The following is a 19,099-nucleotide window of genomic DNA, read 5'->3' as shown; positions in this document are numbered from 1 at the left end:
AATATTTTCCATGTGAATCAGATCTAGTAAAACATCAGGAAATTCACTAAGGGGAGAATGTGGGACATGTTCAGAATGTGAAAGGTGTTTTACAGTCAAATTAGACCTTTTTAGACGTTAAAAAGACACAGAATATTCATAAAACAATGACCATGTTCAAACTGTAAATTACATTTTAAATATACAATCATTACTTTCTTGATAGGAATATCTGCTGTGATCCAATTCATAAATGATTTTCTGAGTGGAGTATACTCCAATACAACATAATCATAACATATGATAGTTATTTCCAATTTAATCCTACCTTTAAGACACTCAGGGTCACACATGTTATCCACATTTGACAATCTATTTGGTGTCAAATAAGTTCTATGTTTAATGAACTTTTGTAAAATTCTAAATCTGTTCAAGTACATTAGACTATTCTGATTCATTTATGGGTCCTAATACATTTTCTCATTAAATTAATCCTGCAACAGAGCTCAACTCTTCCGGTGCCCTCATTATGGGATTAGACAGCCAAGATAATGTGTAACTAATGCAATTACTCACTAAACCTATAACCATTTGCTTTTTTTTGTTGTCTACACATATTAAAGTTCCTGGGCAGAAGCAAGCGTATACAGACATTACAGCATGGGATTACAGCTAATTCCTTCTGTGAGGTAAAATATTATTAAAAACCCGACAATTAAATGTTTTACCTCCCAGAAAGAATCAGCTGTGAACCCAACCTGTCCTGTCTGTATACTCTATTTTGTGTCCTCTCCCACCTTGGAGCCGTGGTATGATCAGACCATGTCCCTGCTCAGTCCTACACATCCAATACACAGAAGATATATAAGATTATCTCAACACAGGATTTTGTTTTAACATGTCTAATTGTGCAAATTATTATTCTTCAAATCTGTTGATTAAAATGTAGTTTGTTTGTGGGACAGCCTTTTTAAAAGGGTTCTTTACTACTAGGACAACCCTTTCTGATTCCATGTATTTCCCCCCACATAAAATAATAAAGCCTTTACTCACCTCCCATACTGGTGCTGGGTGTCCAGGATCGCAGTGACAGGGCTCACATGGGGGGTGATGTCATGTGAGTCCCGCGTCCAATCAGCGCTGCCTTCGTGCTTGACTAGTTATTCAACAGAAAGTGAGTGCTGCTGCTGTGCTCACTTCCTGTTGATTCATTTGGTTTGAAGGTTGGGAGAAGAAAGCCAGAGCCGATTGGACGCTGGGCTCATGTGACATCACAACTCCACATGATCCCTGCTATTGCCATCCTTTACACTGGAAGGGCGGTGGTATAGGAGGTGAGTATAGTCTTTATTATTGTAGTTAGGTGAAACGTGTGGAATAAGAAGGGGTTGTCCTAGTAGTAGACCACCCCTTTAAGGCCTGCTATAGCAATTGTAGCTAGGAAATAGACAAATTTGGGAAGAGTCAATCCTCCTCCTATTGGAGATTAAGCAGCTTCAGCTTTTTTGCTTCTCCAAACAAGGTTTATAAAAACTTTGTAATTTTTAAATAGATTTTGGTATTCAAATTGGGCTATTGGAGAACACATACAAATTGGTGGGAAAATATTTTAAATCAAATAATTTTATTACAAGTTTTAAAGATAAATTATAATAACATTTCTCCAAACCTCTCCTTTCCCCTTACCTGGAACACAGGGGTTCAATATCTATACTGAGGACCCCTGTATAGAAATATTAGGGCTACAAGAACATCACATATTTTATACAGAAGAATAACGCTATCTCTATAGATCTTTATGCAGTGACTTATAGATCAGACAAGCTCCTCATATGTAGGAAGTTTCTATTTTACTGAAATGCTCTTTATATGAATAAGATCAGTGAGTGTCATTATACCGAGTAGAGAAGCTCCAGGGACAAGGACCCCATCTCGTACTGACACGCTGGAAACCCGAAGTCTCCAGCCACAGAACCCAGGTTTTTTTTTTAGATTTGCCTCTAGTGTTTCTTCTAGTATAAATCACTTTCTCATACAGTTCTGTAGTAATGAGTTTGTTAATCAATGTAGGAGGGTTCATCTGAATCCATCTAAATGTTACCAATTTATGTGCAAGAAATAATAAATGTCCTACCTCAATTTTACAACCTGTGTCCAGTGTCATTTCTTTTACAAACCCCAACAAGCAAACCTTATTTACAATTGTAGGTAGGGCCACTCAACACGGTCAACAGATTGTGCAGCGTCCATTGAGAATACGGCCCTAATCCATAGTTTTCCGATGGGATCTGAAGGTTTAGGAGATGAGTAATATTTATAGAGGCAGATTTTTCGGACATAAATACGGTTTTATACTGATTTATGATAGTGGATAATACTATATTCAACCTATTGGCCAGTAATTTTTACATTATCTAGACATCAGCTGTCAAAAGATGGACAGGCCAGTATGAACCTGTTAAGGCGACATATTTAAAAAAAAAAATAAAAAATAAAAAATAAATTAAAAAATTAATCCCTTTTCACCTCTTGAAGGCTGACATAATTGGCTTTTTTTTCTAGGTTGAATATGAACTTTTCTGTATCTTTTGAAATCCAACATTCATAAAGGATCTTAAGCTTTGGCTCTTTACCTCCCCAAACAAGATCCTTTTACTTCCTTCAATTTTACAATTCTGACCAGAGGACAAGAGTCACTTTATCCAGTAATAACTCTGGAAAGCTTCAATGCATCCCAAAGATTCTGAGATTATTTTTTTGTGACTAGTGATGAATGAGCTCTACCATGCTCGGGTGCTCTGGACTCATAATGAGCAGTTGGATGCTTGGATGGGCGAGACTCGAGCACCTGAGTGTAATGGAATTCAATGGGGAACTCGAGCATTTTTCCTGAAGAGTCCCTGGAAACATTCTCTATTTCCCCGTTGACGTCCATTATACTCGAGTCACGCCCATCCGAGCATCCAACTACTTGTTATGAGTACTTTGCATGACAGTGCTAATTTCACTTTTCGTGACATATTGTACTTCATGATAGTGGAAAATTTAGGACAATATATTTTTTGCATTTATTTGTGAAAATACGGAAATTTGGCAAAAGTTTTGTAATTTTTGAAATTTTAAGCCGTTAAACCAGAGCGTTATGTCAAACAAAACAGTTAATAAATTACATTTCCCAGATGTCTACTTTTATATTACTACCATTTTTGAAAACATACTATTTTCTTTGTTAGGAAGTTAGAAGGATTAAAAATTTATCAGCAATTTCTAATTTTTCACAAAAAATTCACAAAACCATTTTTTTAGGGACCACAGCACATTTGAAGTGACTTTAAGGGGCCTAAGTGACAGAAAATACCCAAAAGTGACAATTCTAAAACCGGCACCCCTCAAACTGCTGAACACCACATCCAAGAAATTTATTAACTCTTCATATGCTTCATGGGACCTAAAGCGATGTGAAAGGTAAAAATGAAAATGTTACTTTCTCATAAAAATGTTACTTTGGACCCACATTTTGCATTTTCACAAGGATAATAGGATAAATTGCACAACAAATTGTATGGTACATTTTCTCCTGAGTGCAGGGATGTTCCATATGTGGTGAAAAAAACACTGCAGAGCTCGAAAGGGAAGGTGCCCCATTTTGACCGGAATAGATTGCGGACGCCATGTCACAGTTGAAGATCCCCTGAAATGCCAAAACAGCAGAAATCCCCCACAAGTGAATTCATTCTTGAAACAGCACCTCATAAGGAATTCATCTTGGTGTGTAGTGAGCTATTTTAACCCTCAGGTGATTCACAAAATTGTATAACATTTGGCTGTGGAAATAAAAAAAAAATTACCATTTTTTCCACTAAAATGTTGCTTTGGCCACAAAGCTCTAATTTTCAAAAACAGTAATAGGAGAAATTGTGTAACAAATTGTGTTGTCCATTTATTCCTAAGTTCTCAGATACTCCATAAGTGGTTGAAAACTATTTTTGAGGCACAGTGTAACTATCAGAAAGGAAGGAGTGCCAAAATGGAGTTCAGATTTAGTTGGAAAGGTTTGGGAGTGCCATGTCAAATTGGCAGACCCCCCACAAGTGACCCCATTTTACAAAGCACACCACTCAATGAATTCTTCTTTGAGTGCAGGGAGCATATTCACATCACAGATATCCCACATAATTTTATACAATTGGGCGATGAACAAAGAATAATTACATTTTTTTTTCACTAAAATGCTGTTTTAGCAACATGGTTATTATTTTTATAAGGGCCAATAAAAAAATGTTGTGTAATTTTTTCTGAGTGTTCCAATACCCTTCATGTAATCAGGAACTTCTTTTGAGGCACAGTGCAAAGATGTAGAGGGAAGGAGCACCATATTGGACTCTAGAATTTGATGGAATGGTTTGTGGGTGCAATATCTATTTGGCCAAGCCACTGAGGTAGCAGAAACCCACCCCCCTCACACACAAGTGACCCAATTTTTAAAAAGGCACCTTTTAATGAATTCATCTAGGGGAGCAGTGAGTATAATGACACCAGAAGTGTCAAAATTTTGTTTTCACTATTGGGTGGTGAAGAAAAAAAAATGAATTTTTTTTTTTTACCACTAAAATGTTGTGTTACACAATTTCTCCTGAACGTGGTACTACACCACCGTGACTGTACAGTACTGTTTAGCCGCACCGCAAGGCTTGGGAGGGAAGGAGCGCCATTTGACTTTTGGAGTATAGATTTTCCTAGAATAGTTTGCAAACTTCATTTGAAGAGCTCTTAAGTGCCAAGAAAGCAGAAACCCCTTCAACTGTCCACATTTTGGAAATTACAGCACTCTGGGAATTCATCTACTGGTGTAGTGACTATTTAGTCTCTGGAAAACACCCATGGAGTCAAACGCAATGAATGTTGCAAAATTAAAAATTGCAAATAAGTCTCTGCTGTGCCCAGTACATTGTAGTGTCCGCGCATTGTGTCCAGCTCATGCTTCTGAAGACACACACCCTGTAAATTAAGCAGGCTCTCCTCACTTCAACCATGCTAAACATGTGGATGATAACTGTGGTTTAAGGACATTGTTGGCTAAGGAGGGAGGGGGGTTTGGGATTGCAGATTTTGCTGGATATCTTTTGGAAATAGTTTGAGTCAATGAGCAGACATGTGCACCTTATAGGTGCGGGTGGATGAGAGATCCACCCGCGACTGTTAACCCCTTAGTTTTTGCTATCAAACTGACAACGTGATCTAATGCTCTCTGGGTGGATTGTGCTGATCACCAGTTCCATTGGCAGCCCCGTGTCGCGATCACGAGGAGCCAATGCGTTCGCATGGCAAAATGGCGTCAGATGATGACCCCTGTCACTGCCATGACTTGTTTCCTGTGAATGCAGGCAGAGCACTGGCACTTATAGAAGAGCAACATTTCTCCTCATCAGAGCGATGCTGAAGCATCGCTCTGACCAGGAGAAGCTATCGGACAGTATAATCAGTCATCTAGGGAGACTAGGACAATCCGTAAAACAAAATGTAAAAAAAAAAAATTTCAACTTAAACATCAAAAAAAACCCTAAAAAGTTCAAATCACCCCCCTTTTGCTTCATTGAGAATAAAACAATAAAAAACCCACATATTTCATATCGCCACATTCAATAGTGCCCGATCTTATCAAAATATAAAATCAATTATTCTGATGGGTAAACTGCGTAGTGAGACATTCCAGATGTCAAAATTACGGCATTTTGGTCGCCCCAACATTGCATTAAAATGTAATAACAGACGATAAAAACATTGCATCTGTGCAAAATTTTTGTAATTAAAAATGCCAGCTCATGACACAAAAAATAAGTCTTCACTGAGCCCAAGAACCCGAAAAATGAGAATATTACGGGTCTCAAAAAATGGCAATAAAAGCGCAGGTTTTTTTGTTTTTTTTTTTAAATATAATATATATATATATATATATATATATATATAGTGTATATACACAAACTTCAGTTTTTTTTTGTCACTACTTAGATAAAAATAAAACTGGATGTGTTTGGTATCTACAAATGTGTACCGACCTGGGGAATTAGAATGGCAGGTCTGTCTTACCATATAGAGAATATGGTAAACAAAGAAAACAAAAAACAATTGTGCAATTGCTCTTTTTTGCAATTTCACTGCACTTGGATTTTTTTTCCCCATTTTCCAGTACACTATTTGGTAAAATATAATGGTATCTTTCAAAAGTAGAACTCGTTCCACAAAAAAACAACTCCTCTATGGCAATAGTACCGGAAAAATAAAAAAGTTATAGCTCTTGGAAGAATATTGAGGAAAATACCCCCTGAGAAACAGAAAATCACTGGGGATGGGGGTGAAGGGGTGAGGGCACACTTCACATTACACTCAGTATTTTGCCTATGAGAGAAGGTTTTGACTCCTTATGAAGCAGAAGGTTTGGGCCTCTCGGGGCGGCTGGAGTACAGATCACTCCACTTCCTATAGGAGGTAATATTATTATGCACAGTCCAGGTAATGGTACACTGAAGGAGAGACCTTCAAGGGTTGGCTCCCCATGAAGACACACTAGTAGAATTGGGTTACTCACAGTTTTAGGCGCTACCATTTCCTATTGTACAGGGATAGGGCAGACGCAAGCGATCGTACCTGCCCCCATCAGTTGTGTGACACGGGCAAATCGCTGCCCATCGCGCACAACCTCGCTTACCCCCGTCACACGGACTTACCTTCCCTGCAACGTCGCTCTGGCCGGCGAACCGCCTCCTTTCTAAGGGGGCGGGTCGTGCGGCGTCACAGCGATGTCACACGGCAGCCGTCCAATAGAAGCGGAGGGGCAGAGATGAGCGGGACGTAACATCCCGCCCACCTCCTTCCTTCCGCATAGCCGGTGGAGGCAGGTAAGGAGATGTTCCTCACTCCTGCAGTGTCACACATAGCGATGTATGCTGCCGCAGGAACGACGAACAACATCGCTAATTAGAAGAAAATGATTTTTTGTTTTAGGATGACCTCTCCGCGGCAAACTATTTTGGCCGCTTTTGCGATCGTTTTAGGTCGCACATAAGTGTCACACACTGCGATATCGTTAATGACGCCGGATGTGCGTCACAAACAACGTGACCCCGATGATAATTCATTAACGATATCGTAGCATGTAAAGCCCGCTATAGTCCATGGTAGAGAAGTCACATAGCACTGGTTCCCACCTTAGGCGCTTAGGAAGACTAATGTGCAAGAGAGCGCGTGGTCAGCCTCATCTCTTCTGACTCTATGAAGTTTCACTATTTTCAGGAGGCAATTATATGGATAATGATATCCTTCAGCGTGAACTGGAGAGAGATCCTAGGAGTTGTAGCGCTTCCTCTACCAAGACTAGACATAACAAGACGGGGCAAGTTTTTACAGGAAGTGTCTCAGCACTGAGGTGGGAGACTCCTCTGAGCCATTTCTGTAGCAGCTTGTGCTGAGGAGAATGAATACCTGAGTTTTTACAGATACATCATCCACTAGATGGCAGCAGAGTACAAAAAAATGCACATTTATCAATCCTCAGTGTCTGCACATTACAACACATAATGCATTATATACTTCCTAAATCTCAGTGCACAATTATTTCCTTTTCCATCTAGAGATTATAAATATAATTGTTTTTGTATTAGGATGATACATTCTTCACATGTTCTTATATTGTGTGTCTAGTTTTGATACTCACCATGGGGTAGGACATGTCTTTTCCTTGGATAACAGCTTTCTTTATAAGTTGTTTTATATACTTCTCTGCAAGGACGTAACTACTGCGGTCGCAGAAGTCGCCATCACGACCAAGCCCGCTGGCTTAGGGGCCCGGACTGCAGATCAGCAGCCAGCTTCTCTCTATGAGAGAGGAGCTGTGCTATTCTGTGGCACACCACGCGGCTACTATATGAGTCAGGGGGGCCCGGTGTCAGCAGTGGTGGCACCGGGCCCCCCTCACCCATCATTGCACACACCAATGGTAATGCATGGTAAACCATTCTTCCCCTGGGCCTGCGCTCAACGTCACAGTGCAGCCGAAGGCGGTGACGTCACCACTGTGTGACTACAACCCCGGCTCAGACTGCAGAGTGCAAGGCAGGAGGACACTGACCGGAGCTGCAGGGGAACGAGGAGAGAGGTGAGGACGGAGCAGCGTGGGTACGAGGAGAGGTGAGGGCTTGTTTGTTTTTTTTTTAAATCAGTGAGTACATGTAGACAGCAGCCTATGGGGGCTGCATTGTACAGAAAGATCAATGGGGCAGCATTATATATGGAGGTCTATGGGGCTACATTACACATGGAGGTATTATGGGGCTGCATTATACATAGAGGTCTATGGGGCTGCATTATACATGCAGGACTATGGGGAGTGCATTACACATGGAGGACTATGGGGCTGCATTACACATGGAGGTCTATGGGGCTGCATTACACATGGAGGCCTATGGGACTGCACTACACATGGACGTCTATGGGGCTGCATAATGTAATATGACGGACACCTTATACTTGGACTATAGGGGAGCATTATACATGGAGGACTATGGGGCTGCATAATGCAATATGAATCTCTATGAGGCTGCATAATAATACATATAGGACTGTGGAGGCTGCACTATAATATATGGAGGACTATGGGGGCTACCTTATACATGGACTATGGGGGTGCATTATATATGGGGGACTATGTGGTGCAGTATAATATATGGAGATCTATGGGTTGAATTATAATACATGAAGGACTATGGGAGTTGCATTATAATAATTGGAGAGTTATAAGGGCTACTTTATACATGGAGGACTTTGGGAAATACATTATAATACATTGAGGATTATGGGGGTGCATTCTAATATAAGAAGGGTTATGTTGGACCCTTTATACTATATGGAAGGCTATGTGGGGGCCATTATTGTATTTGGAGAACTATATATGGGGGGGGGGGGGGCAAAGACACAAGCACGGCATGGTAATTTTTTTGTGCTGAGGGAAAAAAGGCTCCTTCCCTCAGCACCCAGCTTTCCCATGCTCTGATATGGGAAAACTGGGTGCTGAGGTAAGGATGTAAAGCAGAGCATAGGAAAGATGGGTGCCGAGGACAAGATGGAAATCAGAACATAGGAAAGCTGAGTGCTGATAGAGGGATTTCTGATCATGGGAAACCTTGGTGCTGAGGGAAAGCGCCAAGTGTCAGCATCATTATCCTGTACCCAGAGTGTCAGTGGAGGGAGGGGCCCCGGTCCAACCTTTGCACTGGGGCCCAAAGAACTCTAGTTATGCCACTGCTTCTCTGTATGAAGCTTGAGGAAGAATTATGTGGGGCAGCCAGAAAGTGCAGTGCTCACAGCCACTGAGTGAATAAATGTATTAGGGCTGCTTCTCACTTGCGAGTTTCTCGCAGTAGAGCAATGCGAGAAAAACTCGCATTGGAATCGGACACATGTTAGTCAATGATTCAGCTCTCATCTGCGATTTTTTTCTCAGTCCAAATCGGACCGAGAAAAAAATCGCAGCATGCTGCTTTTTTGCGAGTTTCTCGCACCATTTGTCCCAATGATTTCCTATGGAAGGGGATTAAAAGTAGCATCACACACGCGCACCACCGTTCACATTTGCGAGTGTGGCAGTAACTTCGCTCATTAGATGAATGTGACAGCACATTCCCATAGGTTAATTAAATGACACATGTGTAATAGCTTTTATCTAATTAAGATGTTGCATGAAACTAGCATCGCAATCGCAACACACACGCGAGCAAAAAGCATCGCACTTGCGTTGCACTCGCACCTAACGTGAACTAAAATCAGCCGAGTTTTTTTCAGCCCAGTCGGACCGATTTTACTCGCATAGATGTGTTTCCACCCTTAGTGGTCGAGTCGTACATGAGCTCCAGTCTAATGGGGAAACAAGTTCCTGATGCAGCCGATCAATCAGTGCAGGTTCCAGCAGCCAGGCCCACCAATCAATAAGCTATCACCAAGGCATTCTTCACACATCCGTGTCTCTGGTACATGTAATGACTGTTTTCACATGTTTTGTAGAAAGTAGACACAAATCAATGGGCTTAGTCACACATCTGTGTGCTCCACGCGGCGACATTTCCATTTTCTGTCGGCAGCACGGGTGTCACATGGACCGCACATTGATGTGATCCATGTGACATCTCTGTCGCTGTGTAATAGTCACAGGACAGGGAGGGGTTAGACTTCCAGGTATTTAATTTTTAATGGAAATAAAATAAATAATATTATCCTAATTAATATCAGAGAGAACAAAAGACCTCCATACACAACATAATCCACTATACCAAGACCAATAATCCCACATACAAAGGAGAACTACCATCACACAAGGACCAGACTACATATTACCACCACATAGTGAATTAAAAGTACCACATACAAGGGATAAATGCCACACTGGTACCAGATCACGTAATGACTGAATCATACAATACTGATCATGAATAAAAGAAACACTACTTATAACATTAATATTACCAATATTATACACAGGAGCTCTGTATATGACGTATAGCAGGGGTGGGCAGAATTTTTTTCCCCAGGGGCCACATATCAATTCTATCACTTAATTTTGAGCAGAATTTAGCATGTAAGCCCTCTTCTCATATTCCGTATGAGCCCAAACATAGCGCTCCTATATACAGTGTGAGCCCACACATAGCCCAGCTATATACAGGATGAGCACTCACATAGCCCAACTATAGACAGTATGAGCCCACACACAGCACTCCTAATATAAAGTATGAGCCCACACACAGCACCCTTATATACAGTATGATTCCCCTCTATACAGTATGAGGCCCAAAATAGTCCCCTATGGACACTATTAGCCCCCATATAGCCACAATATACAGCATGAGGTCCACAGATTCCCCTGTACACAGTATTAGTCCCCCACATAGAACTGTATATGACTCGCCCACCCCAGGGCTATGGGACACCCGGTGCCGGGCCGGACTAGTCAGGTGGTAGTCAGTGGTGGCTGGGCCCGGCTCCGTGGCCCTGGTGGGTGTCAGTAGAATATGTGGCTTGCTTGTTAATGGTTGTGTTCGTGACGCCACCTGTGGTATGCGGCTAATAAGCCGCCGCTGCTGTGTGAGGCCACCGGGATGATGTGATGGCAGCTATGGTGGTACTGCTCCCCACAGGTGGAGCGATGCCCGGGGCACAGTTGGTGCTTGTGAATGTCTATGCAGCGGAAATAACAGAGACCACTTCAAGGGTGCAGTTCAAGTTCTTTACTCACACTTCTTGTCACAGCTGCAGGGACCCTTGGACTGCTGGGACCACTGTCAGGGACCTCCGCCGTTTCTGGGTGATTCTGAGAGTAAAAGCCGGTGCCCTCCTCTTAGTGTCTCTTTCTTCTGCTGTCTCCCTTAGCCTTGCCTTTGTTAGGGTGGACCTGGCTTGGCCTCCACTACAGCCTCCAGGCTGGGGGGTCACCTGTCGGCTGATTACCCCTTTTCTGAAGGTCTGCTATGGGTTCTGGCCCTGGGAGTTTACAACGTTCCCTGGGCCTCGGTTTTTACTGTTTGGAGATTGTCTTTGCACTCCTCCAGTCTCTAGGGACCGTCCCCTGTCGCAGCTTAATCACTCCACCGATGACAATGTGGAACAGGCCACCGCAGCCTGCAACTACCCGTGGCGCCTCTAGGCCCTCGCTTCGGTACCTATCAAGGACTGCTCGTGGTACCTCCAGGACTACCCGCGGCCCTGCGACTCCTGCTGTTCCTACGTGGTGTCACCTGGACCTTTGGGTCCCAGGGTCTTCACCAGGAAGCGTCTCTTTCAGTTCCTCTGCTCCTGGCTGACTTGGAGCTTTCTTTCCTTCTTTCTTTCTTTTCTTTCTCTTCCTTGCCTGCCTCCAGCAGGCCTCCTCCTCCCTCCTTTCTCTCGTTCTTGTTCTCCAACTACATGCTGGCTCTTCACCCTTGCTCTCCCTGAGGTAGACTGACTTCACTAGACCTTCCTATCTGTCTCTGCTCTCTGATGGCTCCTCCCACCCCCCAGTTGCCAAGCTGTAACCTATAGGAGCAGGGATGGGTCTTACGGCCCCTCCCAGCATGCAGCATGGGAGGGTTGCCTGCCACTTTCCCTGGTCCCAGTATGTGCCTAACAATGGGTGTAGTGTGGATTTACCAGGGGACCGGAGTTCACTCTCTTCCTCTCCCAGAATGGGGCATCACACCGCTGATGGGGTGCAATGACCTGTGGCGACGGAAGCCTCAGGGGCGCCACACTCCCCCACAGCAAATCCCAGCACGTCCTTGGGCTGAAAAACGACAAAAACATGTGGAAGAACTGCAAAACATTTTTGGTATGCAAAACATAAAACAATAAAACATTTCTTCCCTTTATGGGAGGCACATATCAGTAATCGTTGCGAACTTCTTATAAAGAAACTATGTGTGCACTTTCAGTTCATTGCACAGTTTGGGCACTTCCCCCATAATTCTGGTAGGGGGCACAACGGGTGCAACTAATTACATTTTTGGCTACAACAAGTCCAGTAGCCCGGCAGTTCGTTTCTTTCAATCAAACAATAATGGGACAAAATCAACCAGCCATTAAGTCCAATGGCCTGGTTACATAGGACACATAAACAACATACCAGCCACTAAGTCCAGTGGCCTGGTATGACATGACACATACACTTCCACCGGGACCCACATTCCAGTTCAGTGGCCCGGTAACACATAACATGGGGGGTGACGTCTTCAAAAAGCATCAGGGGCAGTACAGCAGGAAAGGGTGTCATCTTCGAAAAGAATAAGGGGCAAAACACGAGGGACTTCTTCAAAAAGAATGAAGGGCTATGTACAGTTCAGCATCTCTTCATCTTCTTTACTCTCGAGGGCAGATATCAGGGACCCACTCCGGCATGGCTCCTGGCAGCAGGTACGCCGACGATATCATCGTCTGGGTCCCCTGGGCGCTGGTCCCTGACCTTCTGCGCTGTGCTGCAGCCTGGATTGGAGTGGGGCTGCTTGTAGGTGTTGTACGGCGTTGCTGCAGAGGGCTGCTTGTCTGCAGGGGGCTGTTGCTGTGGTCTCTGGGGCCCTGCTTTGGCCGGGCTCCCTGCATCACACACGCCATGGAGATCCTGGTCTGCGTCTCCTGAGTGACTGCCGCAGGACCTCTGCTCAGTTCTGTGGCCTGGGTCTGCCTTGAGGTGGTGCTGCTGCTTGGAGAGATGCTGCGCTCTTGTGCTGTGCGGCGCCACTCTGGCTCTTCTGGGGCCGCTTCTTCCCGCAGGATATGTACATGCAGCGCGTACCATCCACGGTCCCCCATCAGCCGGGTATACTCCATCACATCACCCGGCCTGGCATCGCGCCCTGGGTGGCCTCTGGGCAGGTGCTCCTCAATGTCTCTCCGGGCCACAAACACGTCTTTGCCCAGGCCAGGCTCCCGGATGAAGCCCCAGCCGCCTTTCGGCCGGAAATCAACTACGGTGCCCCGTCTTACTGGGCACTCTGTTCCCTTCAGGGCCTTCCTGACCTCTTCTTTGGAGGCCAGATTGGCGACTTCTCGGGCCCTTCGTTTCTCTTCCCGGAGTTCCCGCTCCCTCTGGTACTCGACCACCAGCCTCCGGAACGTCATCTCGTTGGCCAGGGGAGTTTCCTTGGGGAGCAGCGGCCGCTGCAGTCCCCTGGTTTCTATGGGCGCTGCGTCCCAATTCACTCCCGGGGATGCCATTCCCAGGAGGCTCACAGGGGGACTCGGCAGGGGGCCCACTAGTTGTTCAGGGTTCACCCCACCCCAGGCTCCGTCTGCGGGGGTCTCAGGCAGGCCTCCGGTGCCCCGCCGGGCGTCAGCGGGGCTGGCGGGGAAGGCCAGGGGGTCGGTGAAGAGGCTGGTTGGGGGCGCGTGGCGGGGCCATGGGTCCGGACGGATCGGGGGTTCATTTAGCTCACCCGGTTGCTGCTCCGCGGCATCCATCCACTGGCCCAGGCCTTCCGGTATCAGCGGTGTTTCTCTCTGCCGGTCCGCTTCCACCTCCACGCTGCTCAGCCTCCGGGCCAGGACTCGCATTTCCTCTCTCAGCAGGTCCAGCTCGGGATCCACTCTTCCGGTCCCTGGTGCACTTTGCTGCAGCTCCTCCGCCATGCTTCCGACCTGGGGAATGCTGCCTGGAACACTGCTCGAGTGCTCGACCACGCCACTCGGCTGCTCCCTTTTCCTTCTCGGAGGCGGGGCCGGAGGCTGCACTAGCAACTGGCGCCAGACTGGCGCCCAGCCCATCACGGCCGGCACCGCTCCGCTTAGTATCAGGTACATTTTCTTTATCTGCTGGTCGGGCGATTAGGCTCTCTCTGCCAGCCAGCTTATCTAGTCGCCACTTCTTCTTCTGTTTTCTATGGCGGGCACCGCTTCGCGCGCTTTTCTTGGACAAGGGGGCGGGGCTTCTCTTCGCGCCCTTTCTTCTTACACGCCCCCCTTCTTCCCGCTCTCAGCAGCGCTAATGGCGGCGGTTTCTCAGTAAAGTACACAGTCTGTCACACGGTTCTTCAGGCGCACAGTACCCGGTTAGACCGGGCACGAAATCCTGTTCGTGACGCCAAATTTGACTCGCCCACCCCAGGGCTATGGGACACCCGGTGCCGGGCCGGACTAGTCCGGTGGTAGTCAGTGGTGGCTGGGCCCGGCTCCGTGGCCCTGGTGGGTGTCAGTAGAATATGTGGCTTGCTTGTTAATGGTTGTGTTCGTGACGCCACCTGTGGTATGCGGCTAATAAGCCGCCGCTGCTGTGTGAGGCCACCGGGATGATGTGATGGCAGCTATGGTGGTACTGCTCCCCACAGGTAAAGCGATGCCCGGGGCACAGTTGGTGCTTGTGAATGTCTATGCAGCGGAAATAACAGAGACCACTTCAAGGGTGCAGTTCAAGTTCTTTACTCACACTTCTTGTCACAGCTGCAGGGACCCTTGGACTGCTGGGACCACTGTCAGGGACCTCCGCCGTTTCTGGGTGATTCTGAGAGTAAAAGCCGGTGCCCTCCTCTTAGTGTCTCTTTCTTCTGCTGTCTCCCTTAGCCTTGCCTTTGTTAGGGTGGACCTGGCTTGGCCTCCACTACAGCCTCCAGGCTGGGGGGTCACCTGTCGGCTGATTACCCCTTTTCTGAAGGTCTGCTATGGGTTCTGGCCCTGGGAGTTTACAACGTTCCCTGGGCCTCGGTTTTTACTGTTTGGAGATTGTCTTTGCACTCCTCCAGTCTCTAGGGACCGTCCCCTGTCGCAGCTTAATCACTCCACCGATGTCAATGTGGAACAGGCCACCGCAGCCTGCAACTACCCGTGGCGCCTCTAGGCCCTCGCTTCGGTACCTATCAAGGACTACTCGTGGTACCTCCAGGACTACCCGCGGCCCTGCGACTCCTGCTGTTCCTACGTGGTGTCACCTGGACCTCTGGGTCCCAGGGTCTTCACCAGGAAGCGTCTCTTTCAGTTCCTCTGCTCCTGGCTGACTTGGAGCTTTCTTTCCTTCTTTCTTTCTTTTCTTTCTCTTCCTTGCCTGCCTCCAGCAGGCCTCCTCCTCCCTCCTTTCTCTCGTTCTTGTTCTCCAACTACATGCTGGCTCTTCACCCTTGCTCTCCCTGAGGTAGACTGACTTCACTAGACCTTCCTATCTGTCTCTGCTCTCTGATGGCTCCTCCCACCCCCCAGTTGCCAAGCTGTAACCTATAGGAGCAGGGATGGGTCTTACGGCCCCTCCCAGCATGCAGCATGGGAGGGTTGCCTGCCACTTTCCCTGGTCCCAGTATGTGCCTAACAATGGGTGTAGTGTGGATTTACCAGGGGACCGGAGTTCACTCTCTTCCTCTCCCAGAATGGGGCATCACACCGCTGATGGGGTGCAATGACCTGTGGCGACGGAAGCCTCAGGGGCGCCACACTCCCCCACAGCAAATCCCAGCACGTCCTTGGGCTGAAAAACGACAAAAACATGTGGAAGAACTGCAAAACATTTTTGGTATGCAAAACATAAAACAATAAAACATTTCTTCCCTTTATGGGAGGCACATATCAGTAATCGTTGCGAACTTCTTATAAAGAAACTATGTGTGCACTTTCAGTTCATTGCACAGTTTGGGCACTTCCCCCATAATTCTGGTAGGGGGCACAACGGGTGCAACTAATTACATTTTTGGCTACAACAAGTCCAGTAGCCCGGCAGTTCGTTTCTTTCAATCAAACAATAATGGGACAAAATCAACCAGCCATTAAGTCCAATGGCCTGGTTACATAGGACACATAAACAACATACCAGCCACTAAGTCCAGTGGCCTGGTATGACATGACACATACACTTCCACCGGGGCCCACATTCCAGTTCAGTGGCCCGGTAACACATAACATGGGGGGTGACGTCTTCAAAAAGCATCAGGGGCAGTACAGCAGGAAAGGGTGTCATCTTCGAAAAGAATAAGGGGCAAAACACGAGGGACTTCTTCAAAAAGAATGAAGGGCTATGTACAGTTCAGCATCTCTTCATCTTCTTTACTCTCGAGGGCAGATATCAGGGACCCACTCCGGCATGGCTCCTGGCAGCAGGTACGCCGACGATATCATCGTCTGGGTCCCCTGGGCGCTGGTCCCTGACCTTCTGCGCTGTGCTGCAGCCTGGATTGGAGTGGGGCTGCTTGTAGGTGTTGTACGGCGTTGCTGCAGAGGGCTGCTTGTCTGCAGGGGGCTGTTGCTGTGGTCTCTGGGGCCCTGCTTTGGCCGGGCTCCCTGCATCACACACGCCATGGAGATCCTGGTCTGCGTCTCCTGAGTGACTGTCGCAGGACCTCTGCTCAGTTCTGTGGCCTGGGTCTGCCTTGAGGTGGTGCTGCTGCTTGGAGAGATGCTGCGCTCTTGTGCTGTGCGGCGCCACTCTGGCTCTTCTGGGGCCGCTTCTTCCCGCAGGATATGTACATGCAGCGCGTACCATCCACGGTCCCCCATCAGCCGGGTATACTCCATCACATCACCCGGCCTGGCATCGCGCCCTGGGTGGCCTCTGGGCAGGTTCTCCTCAATGTCTCTCCGGGCCACAAACACGTCTTTGCCCAGGCCAGGCTCCCGGATGAAGCCCCAGCCGCCTTTCGGCCGGAAATCAACTACGGTGCCCCGTCTTACTGGGCACTCTGTTCCCTTCAGGGCCTTCCTGACCTCTTCTTTGGAGGCCAGATTGGCGACTTCTCGGGCCCTTCGTTTCTCTTCCCGGAGTTCCCGCTCCCTCTGGTACTCGACCACCAGCCTCCGGAACGTCATCTCGTTGGCCAGGGGAGTTTCCTTGGGGAGCAGCGGCCGCTGCAGTCCCCTGGTTTCTATGGGCGCTGCGTCCCAATTCACTCCCGGGGATGCCATTCCCAGGAGGCTCACAGGGGGACTCGGCAGGGGGCCCACTAGTTGTTCAGGGTTCACCCCACCCCAGGCTCCGTCTGCGGGGGTCTCAGGCAGGCCTCCGGTGCCCCGCCGGGCGTCAGCGGGGCTGGCGGGGAAGGCCAGGGGGTCGGTGAAGCGGCTGGTCGGGGGCGCGTGGCGGGGCCATGGGTCCGGACGGATCGGGGGTTCATTTAGCTCACCCGGTTGCTGCTCCGCGGCATCCATCCACTGGCCCAGGCCTTCCGGTATCAGCGGTGTTTCTCTCTGCCGGTCCGCTTCCACCTCCACGCTGCTCAGCCTCCGGGCCAGGACTCGCATTTCCTCTCTCAGCAGGTCCAGCTCGGGATCCACTCTTCCGGTCCCTGGTGCACTTTGCTGCAGCTCCTCCGCCATGCTTCCGACCTGGGGAATGCTGCCTGGAACACTGCTCGAGTGCTCGACCACGCCACTCGGCTGCTCCCTTTTCCTTCTCGGAGGCGGGGCCGGAGGCTGCACTAGCAACTGGCGCCAGACTGGCGCCCAGCCCATCACGGCCGGCACCGCTCCGCTTAGTATCAGGTACATTTTCTTTATCTGCTGGTCGGGCGATTAGGCTCTCTCTGCCAGCCAGCTTATCTAGTCGCCACTTCTTCTTCTTCCGTTTTCTATGGCGGGCACCGCTTCGCGCGCTTTTCTTGGACAAGGGGGCGGGGCTTCTCTTCGCGCCCTTTCTTCTTACACGCCCCCCTTCTTCCCGCTCTCAGCAGCGCTAATGGCGGCGGTTTCTCAGTAAAGTACACAGTCTGTCACACGGTTCTTCAGGCGCACAGTACCCGGTTAGACCGGGCACGAAATCCTGTTCGTGACGCCAAATTTGACTCGCCCACCCCAGGGCTATGGGACACCCGGTGCCGGGCCGGACTAGTCCGGTGGTAGTCAGTGGTGGCTGGGCCCGGCTCCGTGGCCCTGGTGGGTGTCAGTAGAATATGTGGCTTGCTTGTTAATGGTTGTGTTCGTGACGCCACCTGTGGTATGCGGCTAATAAGCCGCCGCTGCTGTGTGAGGCCACCGGGATGATGTGATGGCAGCTATGGTGGTACTGCTCCCCACAGGTAAAGCGATGCCCGGGGCACAGTTGGTGCTTGTGAATGTCTATGCAGCGGAAATAACAGAGACCACTTCAAGGGTGCAGTTCAAGTTCTTTACTCACACTTCTTGTCACAGCTGCAGGGACCCTTGGACTGCTGGGACCACTGTCAGGGACCTCCGCCGTTTCTGGGTGATTCTGAGAGTAAAAGCCGGTGCCCTCCTCTTAGTGTCTCTTTCTTCTGCTGTCTCCCTTAGCCTTGCCTTTGTTAGGGTGGACCTGGCTTGGCCTCCACTACAGCCTCCAGGCTGGGGGGTCACCTGTCGGCTGATTACCCCTTTTCTGAAGGTCTGCTATGGGTTCTGGCCCTGGGAGTTTACAACGTTCCCTGGGCCTCGGTTTTTACTGTTTGGAGATTGTCTTTGCACTCCTCCAGTCTCTAGGGACCGTCCCCTGTCGCAGCTTAATCACTCCACCGATGTCAATGTGGAACAGGCCACCGCAGCCTGCAACTACCCGTGGCGCCTCTAGGCCCTCGCTTCGGTACCTATCAAGGACTACTCGTGGTACCTCCAGGACTACCCGCGGCCCTGCGACTCCTGCTGTTCCTACGTGGTGTCACCTGGACCTCTGGGTCCCAGGGTC

At 48.2% G+C, this 19,099-nt stretch overlaps 1 pseudogene; it reads left to right on the top strand.

Moving 5' to 3' along the window:
- LOC142312940 (uncharacterized) overlaps positions 1-19,099 on the top strand; it is a 61,165-nt pseudogene that overhangs the window by 1,274 nt on the left and 40,792 nt on the right.

This window comes from Anomaloglossus baeobatrachus, chromosome 5 (assembly GCF_048569485.1).
Source record: "Anomaloglossus baeobatrachus isolate aAnoBae1 chromosome 5, aAnoBae1.hap1, whole genome shotgun sequence".
NCBI lineage: Eukaryota > Metazoa > Chordata > Amphibia > Anura > Aromobatidae > Anomaloglossus > Anomaloglossus baeobatrachus.
Note: the sequence above shows the minus strand (reverse complement) of the source record. Positions and strands in the feature narration are given on the sequence as shown.